Genomic DNA, 24,761 nt, shown 5'->3' with positions numbered 1-24,761 from the left:
AACTCTGCAGGACAGTGGCCCTCCAGGACCGACATTGGACACCCCTGTTTTACGGCAATGTCCCTAATAAAGAGTATGTAGGCTATGTGTGGTAACCCTATCTACATACAGTTAGGGTGATATTAAATGACTAGATTGCCTTCTCTATGCAACTTTGTCAACCTCGTTTCATTTGGTCACACCACAAGGTGTCCCTGTGGCCTCAAAGCTTCAGCACCGCCGCTCTGAGATCGATTGCTAATGTCTGAGGTGAAACACGCCCCCACTCATTAGCATACAGACAAAGAAATACATAAATTAATAAATGTAGAAATAAATAAATGTAAAAATAAATAAATGTAGGAAAAAATACATATATACATGAATAAATGTGGAAATAAATAAAAGTGGAAATAAATAAATGTATAAATAAATAAATGAAAAATAAATAAATGTAGGAAAAAATACATATATACATGAATAAATGTGGAAATAAATAAAAGTGGAAATAAATAAATGTATAAATAAATAAATGAAAAATAAATAAGCGTGAAAAAATATATAATTACCCATAAATAAGGAAATAAAAGTATAAATACTCATTTATTTTTGCTTTTTTACATTTTTTCATGGATTTATTTTTGTATTTATTTATTTATTTTTAATTTTGTCACTTTTGGAATTCCATATTCTGAATGGTGCCATCCTCGGCAGAGAACCAGCCCCAGCCCCGGTGGAAAAGCGGTAGACGCGTGTCTCTGGCGGACCGTTTATTATTGTTAGTGTGAACATGTGAAATGTTTGAATAAAATCTCTCCATATGACTGTGTTCATGGCATATGTGTGTGAAGATGAGTCCAGTCGAGTGCTACAGATTTACCTCTAACACACTGAAAAACTTCAAATATATTTGATTCGTGTTGATGTTGAGTCGCATGTGGGTTGACTTGAACACACAACTGATGTTGTGACTGAATTAAACTGGGGTTCTGACCCCGGACAGCAGAGGGCGCTGTGATAGAGGCCGTTCAATCATGAGACCAGGTGAAACACCCAGAGCCAGACTTTAGGAAAAGATTTTGTTCTGTTTAAAGTCCCCATGAACCAGAAGTTGCGATCGTTTTTACTTCCGTATTCTGACACAGTTCAGAGTTCAATGAACCGAAGAGAGCGCACGTCACTCCTCTCTTCACTAAGTTACATTGGCTCCCTATAGTCTCTCGCATCAAATTCAAGACTCTGCTCCTGACCTTCAAGACCACCACTGATTCGGCACCCCCTTATCTTCATTCACTAATGCAGACTTATGTACCCGCCAGATCCCGTCCGCTGCAAACAAACGACGTCTTGTGGTGCCATGCCAAAAAGGTAAAAAAACGCTCTCACGAACCTTCCCTGGATCTGTCACATCTGTGGAATGATCCGCCCGCTGCTACAAGATCAGCAGATTCTGTGGCCATCTTTAAGAATCGTCTGAAAACACATCTCTTCCGTCAGCACCTGACTGATCATTTCTGACTTCTATCTCTTTTCTACTCTCTCTCTCTCTCTCTCTCTCTCTCTCTCTCTCTCTCTCTCTCTCTCTCTCTTATTCAGAGTAAACTATTTCAAAAAAAAAGTAAGAGAGACAAGAGTTTGCTGTTAGTCAAGCGATCCTCTGTGTTGTCTGAAGAGGCACCACAGTTGTCCCGGTAACTCAAGCTCTCAACTGCCACCAAGAACTTAGAAGATGCAGCTCTACATTCTTACAGTAACACTATCTCTAATTACTATAAACACAATTTCATATGAATGTTAATATACATAAATAGTAAATATATACACGTATACAAATCATTTAATTTATATATAGAGAGAGAGAGTAGAAAAGAGATAGAAGTCAGAAATGATCGGTCAGGTGCTCACAAAGCCTACTACAGTGTACAGAGCTACGTTTTTGTTTGTTTGTATATATATAAAAAAATGTAGCTCAGTACACTGTAGAAGGCTTTGTGAGACATGTTTTATTACACTTATGCTTTTTGTTTTCCTGATGTTGACCCAATTGCTTCCATCGTTTACCCAACTTGTAAGTCGCTTTGGATAAAAGCATCTGCTAAATGAATAAATGTAAATGTAAAAGGTATTTCAAAGGAGAACATGAGTGGGTGTGGCTTGCGTTTTTCCCTGCGAACTGATTGGATGTGTAAAAACAGCCGTTGCATTTTGAAATGAAACTGGCAGCAGACTGACAGCTGAAGGGGAGGAGTTAACGGATGCTCCGCCCAAGCCGTCTAATTTACGTCATTTGAGAAGGATATTCATTTCAGGACGGAAGTGCATTTTCAGATTTTAACTGAGATTATGAGGGCACATGAGTTTTAAAAAGAAAATGACCCACGTTGATAATTTACTTTAAACGCTGCAATATTTCATGAAAAAATAAAAATTGTCATTTTTAATTTCACTGGGACTTTAAGATGTGACTAATATTACCCCTAATTAATCATAGGATTTCATTACTTTAATAACTGCCAATAATCTCATTCATCTGTTATAACTATAAAGATATTTGACACAAACATCACAAACTTGTTTTTATGAAATGTTTAGAAAATGATCAGAAATTCCTCTTTATTACCCAGCCAGCGTGAATTAATTGTTCTCTTTGCTTTAGCGTGTGTGTGTGTGTATGTGTGTGTAAGATAATGATGCTGATTCACCTGCCTTTGCTTTTCTCCCCTGCAGGACATTCAGTTTTTTTCCTGATTAAACATTTGTTTGTTTGTTTGTTTGTTTGTTGAGTGTTTGTGTGTGTGTTGTTTTGGCCGTGTCTCTGTGAGAGCCCAGGGCTGTTACTGTACATCTGCTGCCTGATGTGACCAGTGGATACTGGCCCAGCTTTGATCTGCTTCATACAGAGAGAGAGAGAGAGAGAGAGAGAGACTCATTACTGATGCTGAATGCATTTATTTATTTAGCACGAAGAATCTTTCACCCTCTGAATGAAACGTTCCAGTTTGTGCTGCTGTGACCCTGCATGTGATGTGATGGCGGGTGAGTTGCAGTATACATTTATCTTCCATCCTTCAGTATCAGCAGGCGGTTTGTAAGTGTGCTTTACATCCTACAGATATAAAGAGACCTGAAACAGCTGATATGATCAGAGATCTTGCTTAAATAAAGTTCAGACGTGCTTTTTACTGTTATTCATGGCCGAGATTCACTGTGGGTACTCAGACTTTTATATTTTGAGTCATATATGCAAAGAATTCAACTTTATATGAGATGTGTTCCCTCATTTCCAGACCCGCTGTTGTTTACATGCGTCTTGAATATCGTTTCCACTCTGAATGCTTATATGCTTATTCTGATAGCAGATGACTACAGTACAAATGTCATTCTGTGTTTTTGGTTTCTGCTTAATAAAGTCTTTGACTGTCAAATTATAAAAATGAGATTTCTTGTTCTTAAATGAAAAGACAGATATGGTTTCACAGCTATTGCTAATCCTGTTCTTTCTTTTCACACGTCTGAAAATGCACAACCCGTCAATGTTTAAAACCCTACAGTCTCTCTCTCACACACACGCGCATTGGTCTCCCTCTCTTTCTGGTGCTGATGCTTTAAGAGGCGGCGCGTTCGTAGCGTCGTTCATTTGCGCGCAGCATCCTGCGCTCGTCCACCTGGATCGTGAGGAGTTTGAGTTGCGATCCGCTTCTCATCACTGAAACTAAGAATTCGTGACAGTTTTCCACCGAGTTTCTCCACCCGATCCCGAGCACATCTCCACACCGTTCCTGCAGCGACCGCCCGGAGACATCGGCAGCTTCACGAGGGAAATCTTTACGACACGCGGAAGAACGCGCATCATCGTAGTGGACTGAACCAGACAGCTGGACTCTCTGATCCATCACCATCTGAAGTACCAGAATAGACTCGCAAACAGAAGGGCTTGCGAACAAAGTGCAACTGGATACCGAGCACGAGACGAGCGGGGCGGATCGTGGAAAGCGAGTTTCGCTCTGCGTTGTGCTGAAATGATCTGATCTGTCACCGAAGACTCGAGCACAGCAGATTATCATCTGGACAGGTCAGTTCTGATGCTTTCACACATTACAGGACAGTATATGAGAGATGCGTAAAGATTTGAGCTGCTGACCTGACAGTTTGTTGGTTTAAACTTTGCGACGGTGCCGTTAAGCGTAGTTTTTTATTACTGGAAAATTGACAAAGAAACTACTGACAAAGAAAGCAGAGAATTAAATATTCTCAAATGCACTGAATTGAATATTCTATACTTTTAAGATCACTTTTTGAGGATAACAAGGTGTCATTTTGTTACCGTGTTAAATGCTTGTATCGTTGGTTGGGTGTAAATATGCAGCTCCACGTGTAAACGTGTAAAAACAATCCCACCTGCTTTTGATCACACAATTGTATAGCAACATGTAAAACGTGGCTGTCAATGTTTATGATTCCATGTGCATGCGAAGATTGTAAACAGTTGGTCAAAGTTATTCTGAACCATAAGTGGACTGTGTAATTTTTGACAGGCAGTGTTTTTATGCATGAATCAGTACATGTATACATGCGTTCATCATAATTGTTTCTTAATGTTGTGCAGTTCAAAAGTTATTCAAATGAAGTCGGTTTTCCTACAATTATTATGCCTCACTTAACTACAGTGATTTATTTTAGTCTGAAATAAATTTACATTTAATCCATAATTAAGCAAACAAACAGGGAAAGTGAGTGAGCGTGTTTTATAAATGCACCCCGCTGTTCTGATTCAGAGTTTCAGTCTCTGAGGTCTGAGATCACGTCTGCTTTCAAAGTTTGATTTTTCTTCACTTGTGAGTGTGCCGCTTAGCTATTTCTTCCAGCACGTGATTTACATCACAAACTAAGTTCACACTGTATAAAAAGTGGCCCTTGTGACATCTGATCTGAGCGCGAAACATGACAAATGATCCTGTCAAAATTCATCGCTCAGACTCCATCGCTGGTCAGTCGGGCTGTCTGTGAGAATTTAAATTCATACTTTCAGATCCTCCTGTCAGGGCTATACATCACATATCCAGAATGAAAGATATTTCAGCAAAACTAGTCTCATCTCATTGAGCTCCGAGCATGTGTGTGTGCGCGTGCGCGTGCGGAGCGGGTGAATGTTGCTCTTTCATCAATCTAGACACAATGTTTCAAGTTACCGCGGTAAATCTCTCATTTATGTTTGAACTTTGTCTTACAATTTTCTCTTGAAAAGGAGAAATAGAAAGGTGTGCCCACATGAAAAAATACTGTAGTATACATTAATATGTACTATAGTAAACTAATACAATTCATACACTATATAGTTATTGAACCTCACCGTAGTTCATATTAAAATATACTACAGGATTTAGTACATTAAACTGCTATTTACTATAGTAAAAACTTAAGTATACTACACAGGTTTGTTTATGTGGGCGTGTATAGCATGTGCTGATAAATCCAAGGTCACGGCTTTCCTTTCTGAGGAACACACTGATCATGTTTCATTTGACTGCTGTTTGCCGCTTAGATACCAGACTTTCAAAGCATTAAAAATGTAAAAGAGTCAGCTGTTGATGTACAGTAAAATTGATTTATAAAATTGTGGATGGCAGAGCTCAGATCATTTTGATCTTGGCCAATCTGAGCAGATTTTGTGACATTGTTGAGTTCGGCTTTTCTGAAACTGGAGGAGACGCTTGGAGTTTTTCTGTGAGGAGCTGGAGATTTAAAGGGGAAGTGTGTCATTTCTGTTCCATGCATTACAATCCGTTTGTAAGAGAAGCTCTGTTAAAAAGGCAAACGTGGCGTTTAACTCGTTTGGGCTCTATGGTTAAGAGTCTTTAGGCAGGTTTTCTCTCTGGTCGGTGTGTTGTGTGTTTGTATGTTTGTTGAGCGGTGTGTTCAGTTCAGATGAGGTGTGCTGCTGGTGTAGCGCGGGGCCGTGACGCACACAGACTGCGCTGTCAGGTTGTGCGAGGCGGTGTGTGTTCGTACGGAGAGTCTCAGCGCTGGCGTTCTACCAGCGGGCAGGAACACACAGTCACACTACAGATGGTTCTGCTGTCCGCCGCGTTCCCACAGACCTGAGGAGAGATCCGCTCCACAGGAGAACAAGTGTGTGTGTGAGAGAGAGAGAGAGAGAGAGAGAGAGAGAGAGAAGTTGAACATTTGTGTTTAACCAAATCGTTGATGGACAGAGTTTGTGATTTGTGTGTGTGTCGGCTTCTTTAGATCTGTTCATGGTCATGTAGCTCAGTTTGTGTAGAGTTTTGTGTTAGCAGCACAAAGGTTTAAGTTTCTTGCCCAGAGATAAATAAAACATGTACTGTAAAGATTTAATGCTTTGGAGAAAAGTGTCTGCCAAATGCATATGTATAAAATTTACTTTAGGCGAAATCAAAAATTGAACGACGATGAAAGACTTTGCTACTAGGGTTGTCACGGTACCATAAACATGTCTTAAGATACTATACCAGCTGAAGTATCTCGATACCAAGTAGTTAGTGAATCATTTAACCAACTCGTTCAAATCACCAATTTGAATCATTAACTCGTCCGAGACATTCAAAACACACATTCATTTTGGAGATAAACACCACAAAAAGGCAGATGTAAGTGTTCAAATAAATATTAATGCGCATATGCAACATTAACTACGGTACTACGATACTACCGTTTCAAAAATAGAGAGGCATCGCGGGTATTTTGAAGCTTTAGCATCGCGATGCTACCGTAGCACCGGTACTCCGTGCAACCATATTTGCTACATTTAAAGTCGGCTTTACTTCCGTATTTTGACACATTTCCGAGTGAAATGGAATTTCTAATGAGAACAACAGTGGGTGTGGCTTTTGTCTTTCTCTGCAATTTGATTGGATGTATAAAAAAGCCGTTGCATTTTGAAATGGAACTGACAGCAGAAGGAACTTTAAAGGTCCAGTGTATGAGATTTAGCGGCATCTATTGGTGAGGTTGTGAATTGCAGCCAACAGCTCGCTTCACTCCCCCCCCTCCTTTTCGAAGCAACATGGTGGCTGACACAGAACTAAGATGTCGTCACGCTTTTGCTTCTTTGCTGATGGAGATAACATGTTTACGAAATGTTCAGTTTGTCCGTTTAGGGCTACTGTAGAAACAACATGATGAATTCCATGTAACGGGACCGACGGTGTATGTAGATAGAAATAGATCATTCTAAGGTAATAAAAACATAACACTTCATTATGTAAGGTCTTTATACACCTCTGAACACATAGTTGTGTGTATTAAATTGCATTTCTGTCAATAGATCTTCCAAAAAATTACACCCTGGACCTTTAGATAAACTTGAATCAGGTTACTTGGGTTTGTCTAATTTAGTCACGTGCAGTAAAGAGCAGAAAACCTGTGCAGCATTGAATGAAGAAAGACTTTCATCTGATGTGTTTGTGAAAAGCTGCTTATTTCTCTCTGGCTCCTTTTCAGAACACAGTTAATAAACGTTTAGATGAAAGCATGTTTCATATTCACAAACCTGTGCTGAGTTTGAATCCCAGACTCATTTCATGATTTGATGTGAAGTTTAACAATGCACATGGTGATGATGTCACGCCTTTATTTTGACATCGAGATTTTGGTTCTAAAGCAGTGGATCTAAAACTGGGGGTCATGGCCCCCGGGGGGCCCCAAGATAGAACCAGGGGGCCACAGATTTTGTGGCATTTTATGAAATATAGAATTTATAATAGATTTTATGCAACCAAACATTATAAAAAAAGACCACCAACCAAAATAACTGATGTTCCAGCATTGTATAAATGAATACATTTTTGGTTTAATTAAAATTCTAAAATTAAGATTATAAGGCTTTTTGGGGGGCAAAGCAAAAACGAAAAAGTATGAGAACCACTGTTCTAAAGTACTGTATAAATTATGTTGGTATAAATGCTGAGTGGAATTCGGACCAAACTGCAGTTGTGTTCTTGTTATGATGTTGCTTTGATCTGTTTTGTAGTTCACATGTTGTTTGTCAGTGTGTGTGTAACAGGGTTGAGAGCGCCGTCTGTTTGCAGTCAAATATCATTAATCCCCTGCGTCTGCTTATCTGCACTCCTCAAAAGTTTTTTTCTTCTGGCATTATGTGCTCAGGCGAAGTTTCAGATAGTGTGATATTAACTAATAATTCAACCTCCAGATAACTGTCGCCAGGTGACAGGATGTTCACAGTTGCCATGCAATTTATTGGTTTGCAAATATTGATGATTTTATTGATGAGAGTCTCAACTGTGTCTGATCTCATCAGATTTTTATCTCCTACAATAAAGGATGACAGGATGGTCTATATTTCTCATCAAATTTACCATTTATTAAGCATTATTGATTTTTATGCGGGGCAGATGTTTCTCATCACCACTGTTACTGTCTTGTGTATTTTAGCTCTGTTGATAAATTGGCATTGAAGACTGAAAGTATCTGTTTTATGAAGTGAGTTTGGGAATTGTGGTTGAATAGTCTGGAATATCTTCAGTGACGTACAGTCGTGTGATACGTGAGGCAGAACGCACGTGTGCCACAGCTACAAGGTTTCATCCGTGGGAAGGGCCACCTGAGAGTGAAGCTACAGCTTGACATGACAAACCCCAAGACAGACTTCAAAGAAAGCCCCTCATCTTCTGTAACAGAGAGAGAGAGGAAGATCAGGCGCAGAATAGAAATGCAGTGTTGTAAACTAGCACAGCCGTTGTGTACGTGTACAATCTTCACTCTGATCAGAATGAATTATTTCTCTGTTGCCTAAAAATACACTGCAGTGTGAACGTGTGGAAGCTCTGCATTGCTCTTCAACCCTGTGTGAACGCACATGCATTTCAGAGTCTATAGAACACACACACACACACAATCACGCACACACACAAGCAAGCACGCGCGCACATGTATGGTTTATTATCTCCGTGGGACAGTCCATAGGAGTAATGAGTTGTATACTGTACAAACTGTATATTTTATCCCCAACCCCTAAACCTAAAGATCATAGAACACTTTTTGCATTTTTAGATTTTTCAAAAATTATTGTTCTGTACAATTTATTAGCTTTTGTGCCCATGAGGACCTCAATTTTGGTCCCCACAGTGACACGAGTCCCCATGTGTTGGTGTGTATTCAGGTTTAGGTCCCCACCGGGATATACACACACACACACGCACACACACACACACACACACACACAAAATGTCCCCACAAGGACAAGGATTTTGGATATTGCCATCTCCCCATACCATAGGGTTTACCCTTCCCACAAACACACACACACACACTCGGAATTTGCTTACGTATACGTTTTTTCTGTTGAGTATTTTGAGAGTGAGTAGATTTGGAATGTTAAATACAGCAGATAAAATGCAGTTTAAAACAATCATATTTTCGGATTATTTTATTATTAAATAAGCACAAACAAGTCACTTTTGTTTATATGGACCAGATTACCAATATATGCAGTAAGGAATCACACAGAGGAAAACAATTACTGTTTCTCTTTCATAGCTCATGAGATTTGATAACTTCAGTTGTTTCAACCAAGTCTCAGATGTTTTGCCTAAAATTGTACTGGAGAAATAAAGAGAATCAAACGAGTGTAATTGTTGAAACACATGAAGAGTCTGGAGGTGTGAATGAATGTAGAGGTGAAATCATCTGGATTTGAGTAAATGTGATGAGACATGTTTGAGTTGATGCTGAGATCTTAATAATATTGACCTTTGATTGCAGACGAGAGAAATCTGAGCTCAGTTTGACACATTGTTGACGTCTCTTCTCAAACTCTCATGACAGACACATTTGTCAGATTTCTGATGCGTTTCTCAGGAGAAACATCTGAGACACATTGATGTCTAGGAGAAGTAATTGAGATATTAAGAGAGATCTCATCTGGGTTATTTTTTTATGGGCAACAGTTCCAAATCTTTCACTATATAATGAGACCGCTATTAGGGATGCATGATAAATTATTGGCCGATAAAATGTTTTAGGCCGATATACTGTATTACAGCCGATAAATTATGAATCATTTCCTCGAGTTGAACCACTTCAGCGGCACGCTTCTCACAGTTAATGTGCCAATATATCGGTAATCGGCCTCCAATGTTGAAAAATTATCGGTTATCGGCCAAAATGTACATATTGGTGCATCCCTAACTGTATTCGCACATGTTTAATAATATATTTGTCTGTTATATTCTCCAGTGGGGGTGAGTTTTGAAACTCTAACGGCTGTAATGATTTCCTCCGGGTTTCTTGTGAAGGTGAAACCCATACCCGCAGGTCTTTAACGTGACGTATGTCAACATACATGAATCTTTGGTGTAGTGCTGTGAAACACAGGCTGTTTGATATCACTGCTGCCCCCCACCATCACCTTTAATGAGGACAAAAGGTCAGAGCTTAATTATTCATCTGGGATGTCAGACAATCCCCCAAAGACTGAAGTTTAGAGAAGCAGAGGCTGAGGTGAATAATGCATGAGGCATCTCCTCACACCATCAAACTGTTTGTTTGCTTTGGCTTTTTTGGGTGGTGTGGTCACTTTGAGCGTCACAACCTTGCTCGACCTCTGTCACTTTCAAAACAAGAAGCTTCTAGAAAATACTTGAGAAAATCAGTTGTTATTGTCTTTCTGTCCTCTTTAAAGGGACACTTCACCCAAAAATGAAAATTCTGTCATTTACTCGGCCTCAAGTTGTTCCAAACCTGTATACATTTCTTTGTTTTGCTGAACACACCAGAAGATATTTGGAAGAATGTCAGTAAAGCAAACTCATCCCCCATTTACTGCCATAGTAGGGAAAATAAATACTATGGGAGTCAATGGAGGATGAAATGCGTTCTTCAAAATATCTTTCTTTGTGTTCAGCAGAACATAGAACTTTGTACAGATTTGGAACTATCTGAGGGTGAGTAAACGAAGACAGAATTTTCATTTTTGGGTGAACTGTCCCTTTAAGGATGAGGTATTTTGCTTAGTTGTGATGATACAAATGTTTATTAGACGTTGACAAAATGAGACACAAATGAGAGATTCATGTTCACGCTGTGTGTAATGAAGCCGTCGCGCTGTTTTGCGGCGTCAGGACTTCCGAGGGAGATAATGGCCTTATTTTCCTGCCGTGGAGTCGCCCTGTGTGTGTATTTACTGACAACACTCATTCATCTTACAGGTGGAGGTGCGTGTGAGTAACGATGGGAAATCTGATCTTTCCGTCTCTGCAATCGTCAGTAAAAAAACAGGCAGCGTTTGCAGGCGGAAGCAGCGATCTGAGAATAGTTTGTGTCCATCACATGAGTTCAGACGTGAAGGCGGGTGGAACGGGTCACAGATCTGTCACACAGGGGCATAATGTCATGAAAACAGACGGGAGAAAATAACAGAAAGTGTCCGTACGGCTGGACCTCATATGTACTGTCACTCCATCTGCTCCTGAAACATCTGTGTTCATCAATTACACCCTCATCATCTTCAGCACACTAATCTATTATCACCTGATCCGCTTCCAATAAACTGACGAAACTAACCATACAGCAGTTTTTTATTATTGGTTAAAAACATCTGTAATATCTGTATGAAATTTGCTACGGCATTTCAGGAAATATGGGTTTTATTTGAATATACAGAAGAATACAAAATGAATCGTAATACACAAGAGAAGCGTAGAAAACCTAAAAGCTCACATAGTCTCAAGTTTATTTATTATTTTTTGACAGTTTTATCAATATTCATGTTTTGTTGATTCTCTCTTGTTGTTTGTCTACAGCAGTCATTCTCCTGTCTCTTGACTCAAACTTTGCTCAAATGTTTTGTTCTTTTCTTGCATAATAATATGAATCACAGGTGAAGACGTCACATTTCTGAAGTTGGACATCACTCTTGGCCACTACTGTATATTGACAAACTTAAATGATGTGTTTTTAATATGATTATGAAGTAGCAAGGAAAATGCAACTTGGCAACAGAGAACAAAACAAGATTTGACAAAATAATCCATGTGAACTAATGACTTTTTGTTAATGTTGTGTGTTATTGACGATTCACATTTCGCGTCTTTTGCGCGCGTATATTCATTATTAAATGTAGACCTCAAATAGATAATCGATAAATATTTTCATCTCAATGCGGCGCCGACGCGACTAAAAAAACGAGAGCGTCGCACCGCATGCGCATCGTGCACCCCGTTTTTCTAGGCGCGGCGGCGCCGCATCGAGATGAAAATATTTAAACTTTTCAGAATGCCGCACGCGCACCGCAGGTCATGTGACAAGAACCAACCAACCAATATAGACAAGCTCAGTGAAGGCGGAGGCAATGATGATCAGTATTAATAAATCTGGTAGCAGAGTTATTGCAAGGTATTTTCAGTGCGTATAGAGAATGTAAAGCTGACGTCACGCCCTATGTTGCATGTTGCGGTGGCGCCGCCATCTTGGGAGGATAATACTCCTGTAGCAAAGCTCAATAAAACGGAAGGAAGGAGGCGGGAACCGGCGAACATTTAACAATATTTAATCAAAATAAATAAACAATAAACAGCAAATAACAGGCCGGCAGCCCCTCACGGACGACTGCCGGCCACACAAACTTAAACAAAACTTAACTAATGTCCGGGCCCGGTCCTCTCTCCCTGTATTCTCCTGCCGTTCGTCCTTTTATGCTTCCGCTCCTCCGTGAGAGATACAAGGCCGGAATGACCCCCAGCTGACACTCATTATCAATCGCGTCCCAGCCTCGCTTCTTCCTCCCACGGCTCTCGTCACGCCTCCCTCGTCACAACTCCACTGCTATTCTTGTTTTGATTTGTACCGTTACTTGTTTTGTTTGATATATGGTGAAATCTAAAGTGAAAGAACCATGGGCTTTTCCTGAACGACTCCGCGTAATGCTATTGCAGTTTTTAACACAACAAGACCGACCTACCATAGTTATATTTCCTAATTAAACAAGAAAAACAAAACACTGGAACGCACTAGCAGCCATCCTCCCAAAATGGCGCAACATTCAACGCGGCGTGACGTGGATTAAAGCGGCCCTAACACGCGGTTTCTGCCAATCTCATATTACTCTTGAGTACCTATAGAGTAGTATTGCATACTTCATATCTTCAAAGAGTATTTAGTTTGATCACATTTATAAAAGATAGATACAGCTGTACGATTTTTTCCGAAAGCAAACAGCGCGTCCGGTATTTGGTGTAGACTAAACTGAAGAACGTGCGCTGCTATGAGATGTATTTTCTGCCAATTCGAAGCCTAACCAGGAGAAGGAGCAGCCTTCCCCCCCGTCGCAGTCAGTCCGCGTGGAGTTTTGAATGGATTTGATAGGGAACGCAGTCGAAAGACCAGCGGCAACGTCATGGTAGGAACGTCTACAGGCGGCGACGTTACGACGGCGTATGTTAGAAATTTATTAAAAATATACGTGTACTAACTACGTCTGAGCTTGGTACGTCGCCTTACATGACGCCTGATACACACATCGTCACTAAGCACATCTGATACACACTAGTGATGGGTCGTTCTTGAACGATTCGTTCCTTTTGAACGAATCTTTAATGTGACTCGAGAAGAACGAGTCGTCGTAGGGAGTGATTCGTTCAGCCGCGCATGCGCATTGCGCAACATTCTATGGGTCCTGTACTGGAATTCAAGAAGAACGAACGATTCAAACCCGAAGACTCGAGAGGTGAACTAATCAATTCTCTTTCCGGCTCAGACCTCATTGGTTTAGCTTACGACGCTGTCACGTGATGAACGAAGGAGTCAAACCCGAGGACTTGTCAGATAAGAGGTGTGGTGAGCTAATCATAGACTAAAGACCCAGGTAAACAATGAATTAATCTTTTCTGTTTCTTATAGCATTATAGTTTTGTATTGTTTGTAATGTGATCAACGTTTGCATAATGAACGAAATGAACGATATGACTCGAAAAAAGATTCGTTCATTTTGCTGAACGAGACTCAAAGATCCGAGTCAGTAAAATGATCCGAACTTCCCATCACTGATACACACGTCGATTCGTCGCCATACAGATGACGTGTGTTTTTTATGTAATCCTAATGATTCTGCGCACGGATCTGCGCTCGTTTCTACGTTAGATTGATAAATGAGGCCCATTCTGTTTCTAAATATCATTATTATTATTAGTTGTGTTGTTTGTCATGCATGTCAGTATCGTCCCCTAGTGATGCAAAATGGGCGCCATCTGAGCAGTTATAAGCCCCTGCTCATTTCCAGTGAGACTGGAATAAAAGCTAATAATAATAATAATAAATAAAAGCTAATTGTTTAGCTTAATTGCATAATGACAGAGTCTCAATACAAATGTCTACAGAACACAGCGGCGTCTAAATGAAACAAAAAGTAGCCAATATATGAAGAGTTTGGTTCCAAAATGATAAACTCCGTTTTCACAATTTTTCAAAAATCATGTTTTTATTGTGTTTTTTAGCTGTTTTAGTTTTTTTTTGTTATTATGGCTTAAATCAAAACAAACCAACTGCAGTTTGATTGATATTAATTGGAATGCACAATAATTTTTTTTATCTCATTTTGGAACCAAACTCTTCATATGTGCAGCAACAACTGTGCAAAACGAATGCAAACACAAAACGCACTGGATAGGGTATGGCATTTTAATTAATATATTACTTATAATAAGTATATAATAAGCTATATCCTCAGGTTCTAAGTTTCTTTAAACGAAAATATGCAGTGTGTGTGCTAACGCAGAGCGAACGAAAAACCTGTTAATCAAATCAAATCAAATTTTATTTATAAAGCACTTTTATAAAACAGCAATTGTTTTCCATAGTGCTGTACAAGCATGATGAAAATAAAAACAGATAACACATAACGTACAGACATAAACGTCGAACAAGTACAAAAGACAGTTCTCATACTGATTTAAAAGCCAAGGTATAAAAGTAAGTTTTGAGACTGGATTTAAAAACAGTAAGTGATTGGGCCTGCCTGATATATAGAGGTAAAGTGTTCCAAAGTTTTGGAGCTGTGACAGCAAAGGCCCGGTCACCCCTGCTTTTTAGCCTTGTTCGAGGTACAACCAAAAGTAATTGGTCAGCAGATCTAAGTGCTCTCACTGGGTTATGCATGATAATTAAATCAGAGAGATACTTTGGAGCAAATCCGTTTAATGACTTATAAACTAAAACCAATAACTTAAAATCAATTCTAAAACCAAGAGGTAGCCAATGGAGAGATGCCAATACTGGAGAAATATGTTCATGCTTGCGCATCGTAGTTAACAAGCGAGCAGCAGCATTTTGCACCATCTGCAAACGTTTGAGGTCAGCCTGATTTATACCTACGTACATACAGGCTATTACAGTAGTCAAGACGAGTCGAAATAAAAACATGAATGACTCTTTCAAAATCATTAAAAGATAAAAAAGACTTAATTTGGATAATTGTCTCAACTGGAAAAAACTAGATTTAATAACGGAGTTAATTTGTTTGTTCATTTTAAAATTACCATCCATAATAAAACCCATGTTTTTAACATTAGACTTTAAAAGTTGTTTTAAANAAAGAAATGTACTACGAATCCCACTACTCAAGCAAGACATTATTGCAGCGTTATGTATGTGCGCAGGTGCTGAGCCAATAGCGTTCGAATGTACGCACTAACCGAGCCCTTTCATTGGTTGAATGTACTGAATGAACACTCCCTTTACTTAACTAGTCAATTGAGTCAAAATGAGACTGAATGAACTTGTACATGTTGTTTACGGCCTAATATCCTCTGTGTTGCAACAGTGCATTCATTTAATTTAATTTTAACTGGTTAAAGGTTAACTTCTGTTAATAAACTGTATTTAAATACAGTTTATTAACAGAAGTTAACCTTTAACCAGTTAAAATTAAATTAAATTAATATATATATAATTTTAATTAATAATTTTAATAAAATATATATCGAAATAAATATCGTTATCGATCAATATAGAAAAAACTATCGAGTTTACTTTTTTCCATATCGCCCAGCCCTAAGATGACGTGCGTTTTTTGATGATTCTGCGCACGGATCTGCGCTCGTTTCTACGTTAGATTGATAAAAGAGGCCCATTCTGTTTCTAAATATCATTATTATTATTAGTTGTGTTGTTTGTCATGCATGTCAGTATAGTCCCCTAGTGATGCAAAATGGGCGCCATCTGAGCAGCTATAAGCCCCTGCTCATTTCCATTGAGACTGGAATAAAAGCTAATAATAATAATAATTAATAAAAGCTAATTGTTTAGCTTAATTGCATAATGACAGAGTCTCAATACAAATGTCTACAGAACACAGCGGAGTCTAAATGAAACAAAAAGTAGCCAATATATGAAGAGTTTGGTTCCAAAATGATGAACTCCGTTTTCACAATCTTTCAAAAATCATGTTTTTATTGTGTTTTTTAGCTGTTTTAGTTTTTTTTTTTTAGTTATTATGGCTTAAATCAAAACAAACCAACTGCAGTTTGATTGATATTAATTGGAATGCACAATAATTATTTTCAAAATGAGTTATCTCATTTTGGAACCAAACTCTTCATATGTGCAGCAACAACTGTGCAAAACGAATGCAAACACAAAACGCACTGGATAGGGTATGGCATTTTAATTAATATATTACTTATAATAAGTATATAATAAGCTATATCCTCAGGTTCTAAGTTTCTTTAAACGAAAATATGCAGTGTGTGTGCTAACGCAGAGCGAACGAAAAACCTGTTAATCAAATCAAATCAAATTTTATTTATAAAGCACTTTTATAAAACAGCAATTGTTTTCCATAGTGCTGTACAAGCATGATGAAAATAAAAACAGATAACACATAACGTACAGACATAAACGTCGAACAAGTACAAAAGACAGTTCTCATACTGATTTAAAAGCCAAGGTATAAAAGTAAGTTTTGAGACTGGATTTAAAAACAGTAAGTGATTGGGCCTGCCTGATATATAGAGGTAAAGTGTTCCAAAGTTTTGGAGCTGTGACAGCAAAGGCCCGGTCACCCCTGCTTTTTAGCCTTGTTCGAGGTACAACCAAAAGTAATTGGTCAGCAGATCTAAGTGCTCTCACTGGGTTATGCATGATAATTAAATCAGAGAGATACTTTGGAGCAAATCCGTTTAATGACTTATAAACTAAAACCAATAACTTAAAATCAATTCTAAAACCAAGAGGTAGCCAATGGAGAGATGCCAATACTGGAGAAATATGTTCATGCTTGCGCATCGTAGTTAACAAGCGAGCAGCAGCATTTTGCACCATCTGCAAACGTTTGAGGTCAGCCTGATTTATACCTACGTACATACAGGCTATTACAGTAGTCAAGACGAGTCGAAATAAAAACATGAATGACTCTTTCAAAATCATTAAAAGATAAAAAAGACTTAATTTGGATAATTGTCTCAACTGGAAAAAACTAGATTTAATAACGGAGTTAATTTGTTTGTTCATTTTAAAATTACCATCTATAATAAAATCCATGTTTTTAACATTAGACTTTAAAAGTTGTTTTAAAATACCCAAATCTAAATCTGGGGGAACACGGTTGTTACCAGGACTAAACATTAAGACTTCAGTTTTCCCTTCATTCAATTAAAAAAATATTGAGGCCATCCAGGTCCTAACCTCCTCAAGACAGTTCAACAGTGGTGCTAACGAGTTTGCATCCTGACAATTCAAGGGAAGGTAGAGTTGTGTATCATCTGCATAGCAATGAAATGAAATGCAGTATTTCCTAAAAATAAACCCTAGTGGAAGTAGATATAAAGAAAATAAAACGGGACCAAGGATAGGACCCTGCGGGACACCGCACGAGAGAGAAGCAGCAGGAGACATAAATTCCCCGAGGTTAATAAAGCAGACTGCACATAAGAATGTAGACAACATACTGTACATAAATTAGTGAGTCGACATATAAGCATCAGTTTTTGTTTCAGATGCTTTGTCGAGTAAAATCAATCATATTTAAATGCCAGGTTAAATTTGGGACTCCGTCTATTGAGGCAGGCTGCGGAGAAACGCGCTCCTCCATGGCGCGGGCTGCAGATATATACAGCCTTGTTTTAAACATTGCTAAGCGATCAAGTTTATTAAAAAGCTTTGTGTTTTTGTATTGATCATTTTGATTAAAGTAACTTAACTTTAAAGCTGAATTTAGAGGCAGAAGACGCCGCTTTCATTATAGTTTTTGTTTTGGGTGCTTTTTGGGAGGGACCTATGCATACTGCATTATATACTGTAGGTAAAATACTATGTTTTTTTTTTACTTTTACGAATAACAAACTACTCGCTTAACTATGTTTTCATTACCAATTTATTTATTTTAACCATTTATTTAACCTTTATTATGCATGCTTGAAATCTAAAACAAAAGCATATAACTTTATTGTGAAAAAAGAAACACGTGAACATCCTGGATGCTTCACCCTGTGGTTTTATTACTAACAAAACAACGCTGAGCTTGCTGATCTATGTTAATAAATAGATCGATAGATTTTATGCTTCAGCAGAATGTCAAGTCCTGACTCAAGAGTTGTTAAAAGTGTGGCGTAGTGGTCTGATGCAGTCCTTAGATGTGTGCTAATTTCTGACTGTCAACGACTAGAATCTGTTACAATCGCAAGTGTGTTGAGTCCAGTCGTGGAATTGTTTGAGCTAGTCGTTAAATGTGTCCACAGCTTAAACAGTTATCTTGCATTTAGACTCCTCATTTGACTTTTTTAGGCTTTTGAAAAATGCTTTAATTTGTTCCTAAATACAACAAATAAATGAGGGGATTTAAGAAATCTACATTTATGTATAGCAGCATTTATTTATCCCTTACAATAGCTATAAATTACATGTGGCATCAGCAACCCCTTTCTCTATCAGCTAATCCTGTATTGCTCTCCAAAGGGCATTAGAAAACTACATAAAATAAAGCACAAAACGGGTAAATATTCAATTTAACATTCAGAAATTTATTAGAATCACATGTACAGCTTATTATGTTTGCATTGGGGGAAGAATGAATCCTCCAAAAAAATGTATAACATTTTCTGCTAGAGAGTTTGGACCCGGAAGCAACGTAACTTTAACATGCATGCATGTATGCGTCAGTGGTGGCGACGTACTTGTCCAGGACGTTAGTGTCACGAGTCTATGGTGGTGACGTATTCTTCTCTCACGTAAAAGTACACGACTGTCTCCTTCGGCAGGTAATCCATGGCACTATCTACCTCTCATAGTGCACACCCATTGCCAACAAAACACAGACATCAGTTTCACTGATAGGGGTTTTCAAATAGGGGGCGACGTTGTCGCGAAGCGCATGCCGTGCGGCATGCACATTTTTCTAGGCGTGTCTGAGCCGCATCGAGATGAAAATAGTTCAACTTTTCGGAGTGAAGCGCGCGTACCTCGGGTCATTTAAAAGCGGTGCGGCTCACGTTTTCCGCGCGGTTTCAGACGCGTAATGTGAATGGTTCTTATGGTCCAGTGCTGACAGATGTCTTGACCACATCATTCTCAGATGAAAAGCATCTTTCTTCATTCACAAATATCTTTATCACGGCATCATTTTCTGTGGCTTCAGAATGATTACTGACAGATCATCGTTAGCTCGTGTCATGCGTCTCAGAAAGTGAAGATTAATGAATGCTAATGGCCACATGGTTCATGAAGAAGTGTTCATAACGCTTCAGTCTGTAAATGATGTAAGAGTTTCTGCATCTGCTCCGTGTGAACACCGCGTCCACGTGATGCTCTCTTCCCCCGTGTCCTTCACAGACTTTTCAGATCTTAATGGTATTTGTAGTAAAACATAGTAAAAAACGTGACAACATTTGCTATAGTAAAACTAGTTTTTCTGAAGGGTTGTGTAAGTGTGAGCAGTTATAATAGTGATGTTAGTGTCTGAGCAAACAGTGATCGTGAAATCTGCAGTTTCATTTACGTGTGTTTAGCAGGCGTTTTAAAGACGTTAGTAGTTTAACGTCTTGTCTGTCAGTTAGTGTAGGCAGACTGGACACCGTGTCTGATTCACTGGCTTTACTGGGATCGATGGATCAAGTCAAACTCCATTACGGATCAGGCCGCTGAGTTGTGGATCAAATGTCAACTCTGATTCGCTGGTGTTCAGCCGCACAGCAAGAGTGATTCACGTGACGTCTGTAAAATGTAGACCTGGAATACTGGAGAATTAAAGTGCCTTCAGCCGGGGTATAAAATATAAGCTAATAAAGAGATTTATGGAGATATCTGTTACAACGCTGTCTAATGAAACGCAGGACAGGTCAAGGTCTCAGGTTTGAGAATGCATCATTAGGCGGTTGTGTAAACTCGGACATACTGTTATTTACTCAAACGAGATTGTGTGCAATAGACGCAGAGCTTTGTGGACGGGATTTATGTCACGGATGTCATTCTGGAGACGTGATACCATATATAGTCATATCCACTGTCATCTTCATTGGCAAGCAAGTGTGTATTTACTATATATTTATATACACACACACGCTTTGTGTGAAAATCTCCAGGATGAAGTATAATGGGAAGAACTAAATGTCATGTAAATGCATTTATACAGAATTCTTTAAATGTTTTTCCGCCGTCAGCCGTAGACTCTTGAATGGTTGTTATACAGCGCGGCGTGACACAGAATTATGACCGTAATGGATTACTGTACTCTTTAAAGGCCTCCAGAGCAGATGACAGATGATGCTGGTGGTCGCTCGCTCGTGTTCTGCTAACCTGTGTGTCGAGTGTAATGAAACACAGTTTATCCAGGAGTGGAGTCGACCGCCCTGAAACTGTGCTTTCGATGGGGTGCATACTGGAAAATTACAGAAGAAGAGTGTGGAGTCGTGCAGAGAAGAGTGATTTTACCCCTGCTGATGCTGCACACACACACACAGTATACACACGAATGTAGAGAAAATCTCAGAACACACACACACACGAATATAGACTAAATCTCAGAAAAGTATAATATAATAATACAGACTGCATGTCTAGGTTGGATTTCCCCAAAGTAAAAAAAAAACACATTTTGAATACAAATGATTATTGCTGTAGGCTGCATGATGTGGTTGCAAAACAGAACATTTTGTAGCTTGAGTGTTCTGGGTGGTATTTTGCTCATTTATTTTCATTCATTTAGCAGACACTTATCCAAAGTGACTTAGTCGGAAGAGTTTACGTTGTCTGCATTTTAGTGACCTTGACCTAAACATCTGCACACGTTGATTTGGTACAAACATCAACGTTTCGCTCTTTTTTACCCATTGAATGCTTGTAGAAGACGTCACGTTATGCAATGATACATGTATGTTTTATTTTTGTGATGCTGCTTTGCAATAATTCACATTTTGATGTGAAAAGCACTAAGATTGTTCTGTTGATAGTTCAAGGTGCAATGCCATAGAATATTATAGAACATTTATAGAACCATTTCTGGCCATATGGTTCCACAACGAACCTTCAACATCTACAGTTCTGTTGCATAAAAGCTTATTCTTTGTAGTGAAAGAATGTTCACCAGACTATTAGAAAGTAAGAAGGAAATCTGCTTTGCAGGTTCTTTGGAGAAGCAAAAATGAATCTTTGCTGTGAAGAAATTCCTACAACCTTTATTTTGGGAGCATTCCGGAGAGCTTGATAAATGAGGCATCTTTATTAACTAGTTTATGCAAAGTGAGAGGAGACGTGAGCTTGACGTGTTTTTGGTTTAGCATGAATCTGAATTGAATTAAAGGCATTAATTATGATGTATAAATGTGAAGACAGAAGCCAGTGATGCACAGTTTTTCATATTAACATTTCATGCGCTGGCATTAGAATTCATGATCACGTAAAGTCAAAGGAATCCTCTTGAAGTGGAGCGTTCTCTCTCCGTCCCCTCCGGGCGGCACAGGAGACGTGGTTTGAGCGCATGCACTCGCAGGATTTCATTGTGGAGGTGTGTTTGGCACAGACGGCCTGTGGTCCGTGTTGACGGATGAGATTGGCATCGGGCCACTGGATTGTAATTTAGAAATCCCCTCATGTGCGTGCCAGCTCTGAGCCCATGCCACCGGCGCTTCCAGATTGATGAGGCCTATTTTTAACAAACTGGAAATGTCGCCGCGCTGCCAAGTTTCACAATCTCCCTGAAAGAAACCAACAGGCCAGATAGACCTTCAACATTTATATGAGAATGTGCGGTTTGATGTGTGTAAATTCATCCAGAAGGGGAGGGACGGCTGCAGTGCGTCGTGTTTAGCAGATGAATGTGATTGGATAATTAACCATTCGTCGGCTTTCAGGCCTGCTGTGTTTTGTGCTGGAGCGCTGTATGAAGCGCAGGTGTTTACAGGTGATATGTTACTGATCTAATCCTGTTTGTTTTGAGCTGAAGTTGTTTTTTAATCTCGTTGTTTTTCTTTACGAAACGTAACGCGCTGCATCAGCGCCCTGTCATCGTGTGATTTGACTAAAGGCCATTGCTCATTTGCGTTGGAAATTTCCGCACGTTAAAAAATAAATTCGACCTCACGTTGTGTCAATCACGTTTACACACTACCTCCAATATTTTAATCCGTCATAAAAAAATTCGGACTGGGTTCGATTTTCACCGTTTCCACATCCGTAGCAAACATGAGAGGCGTTTTTTTAAAATTCATAGAGACACCGTAAAAACAAGCGGCAAATACGAACATTTTGGACTGTATTTGGAAAGACCTTTACGCTCATTGAGATCATTTGTATTCGATACAAGATTGCTTTATTTCAGCCATTTATTTCCTTCATTAGCTCATATGAAAGACACATTGTAGTTAACATCTACCAGTCTAACATGGGACTTTGATACTGCGCACACATTTTTAGCCATTTTGGTTCAGAAAAATGCTTGTTTCTTTAAAGATATTCACGAGTTTGTCTTCATCATAAAGTACATTTGACCGTCTCACATTAATCAATGACGTCACGAGTTCAGAGGCTTTTATAATTTTATGACACATTTTCTTACACTGATGAATGATGAAAGTAGATATTGATGTCACGAAAAGAGGAAGATTCTATCTAGACGAGCCTTTAATTGGTTGAGTTTCAGGGAATCATGAGTATTACAGCGCTGGTAAAAACCGAACAGAAACAGACCTTGAGAGAATCAATAAGAGCGACGCTTCAGTATACCGCTGGATATTATTGTACAGCAATCCCAGAGGACACACGACTGCAGAGAGACACACAGTATCTGGGTCACCACCACTGCCCACATGTAAACCGCTCCTCTCTTTCTCTTCCGTTTCTTTTTTTTCTTTACTGGTGCTTGGACTGCAGATATAGTTGAGGTTCAGTTTTCTGTTCTGTCATTCAGATGAAGACATTTTGTTTAACAACGACACATTAAATATGAACAGGATCGGGCCTTTGATATATAGCTTTGATTTATTATTCCCGTATATGTGAATATAAGGGCAAGATAAGAAAAAACTTGAACCTTAAAGTGACACTTCATCCAAAAAACTTCACCTTCGAGTTGTTCCAAATCTGTATAAATGTCTTTGTTCTGATGAACACAGAGAAAGATATTTGGAAGAATGCTCGTAACCAGACAGATCTCGACCCCCTTTGACTACCATAGTAGGAAAATACTTTTTATTTTGTTGTTCTGTTAAACACAAAAGAAGATATTTTGAAGAATGTAGGACAGCAAATCGTTCTGGGGCACTTTTGACTACCATTGTATTTTTCCTACTATGGGAGTCAAAGGGGGTCGAGATCTGTCTGGTTAGTACGAGCATTCTTCCAAATATCTCTCTCTGTGATCATCAGAACAAAGACATATATACACATTTGGAACAACTTGAAGGACAGTAAACGATGACAGAAATTTCATTTTTGGATGAAGTGTCCCTTTAATGTTTGAAGGATCCAGAGATAAATGCCATGATGTTTGGATGTTGCCAGGGTGTTGCTATGGAGTAGTTAGGGCCCATCAGAAATCACCATCAGTAACCGTCAGTCAGAAAAAGGATTAGTCCACTTCTCCTATAGTAAAAGCAGGGTGAATTCTGGTAAGGGATTAAATGTGTGTAAAGGTGAAGTGGTGTTGAAAGTGTCGTGATCGATCTAGTGTCTACAGCTCCGGCATGTTCACAGCAGAATTAACCAAACAAAGCTTATTGATTCTGTTGTAGCTGAAATAGTTTGTGCGCTGGAGGTCGGCTATAAATAAAAACAGAAAGGCGGGGATGTAATAGATGCGGGAAGGATGTTTCTGGCATATTTTCTGTCAGTTTTAGAGCCAGATCGAGGATTGAACAGGCTTTTCTGTCTATACCCATCTGTCATGAGATGTGTTGATGCTGGATGTGGTTTATATCGTCTCACAGCAGGCGTGGATTTATTTAACGCTGTAAATCAGAAGATTGTGGGAGAAACAGTCGTAAAACACAAGGTCTGCCGAGTAACAACAAACTGATTGTTTTGAGACACAGGCATTCAATTCTGTTTCGCCTCTGTGTCGGTTTTTACAGAAGCCGTTTCAGACTTGAATTCATCATCAACGCCCGTGTTGTCTTTTCTGCTTCCAGGTGTGTGTGTGTGCGCGCGTGTGTGCCTGCATGTGTGCGCATGCGTGTGTGTGTGTGCATGATTGTTTGTGTGCGTGTGTTTGTGCCTGCGTATGTGTGTGCGTTTGTTTGTGTGTGCGTGTGTGTGTGCCTGCGTGTGTGTGTGCGTTTGTTTGTGTGTGCCTGCGTGTGTGTGCG

At 39.2% G+C, this 24,761-nt stretch overlaps 1 protein-coding gene across 2 annotated transcripts in view; it reads left to right on the top strand.

Annotated features, from left to right (window-relative positions):
• The first annotated feature begins 3,633 nt into the window (after positions 1–3,633).
• chst8 (carbohydrate (N-acetylgalactosamine 4-0) sulfotransferase 8) overlaps positions 3,634–24,761 on the top strand; it is a 141,709-nt gene continuing 120,581 nt past the window's right edge. Inside the window, exon 1 of one of the 2 annotated variants that reach the window (XM_057347669.1) lies at positions 3,634–4,051. The gene's annotated coding sequence lies outside the window, so the exon portion shown is untranslated. The remainder of the gene's footprint in view (positions 4,052–24,761) is intronic. The other variant, XM_057347668.1, reaches the window with a different exon arrangement.

The sequence above is a fragment of the Triplophysa rosa genome, linkage group LG12, assembly GCF_024868665.1.
Source record: "Triplophysa rosa linkage group LG12, Trosa_1v2, whole genome shotgun sequence".
NCBI lineage: Eukaryota > Metazoa > Chordata > Actinopteri > Cypriniformes > Nemacheilidae > Triplophysa > Triplophysa rosa.
This window is presented reverse-complemented; position numbering and strand designations above follow the sequence as displayed.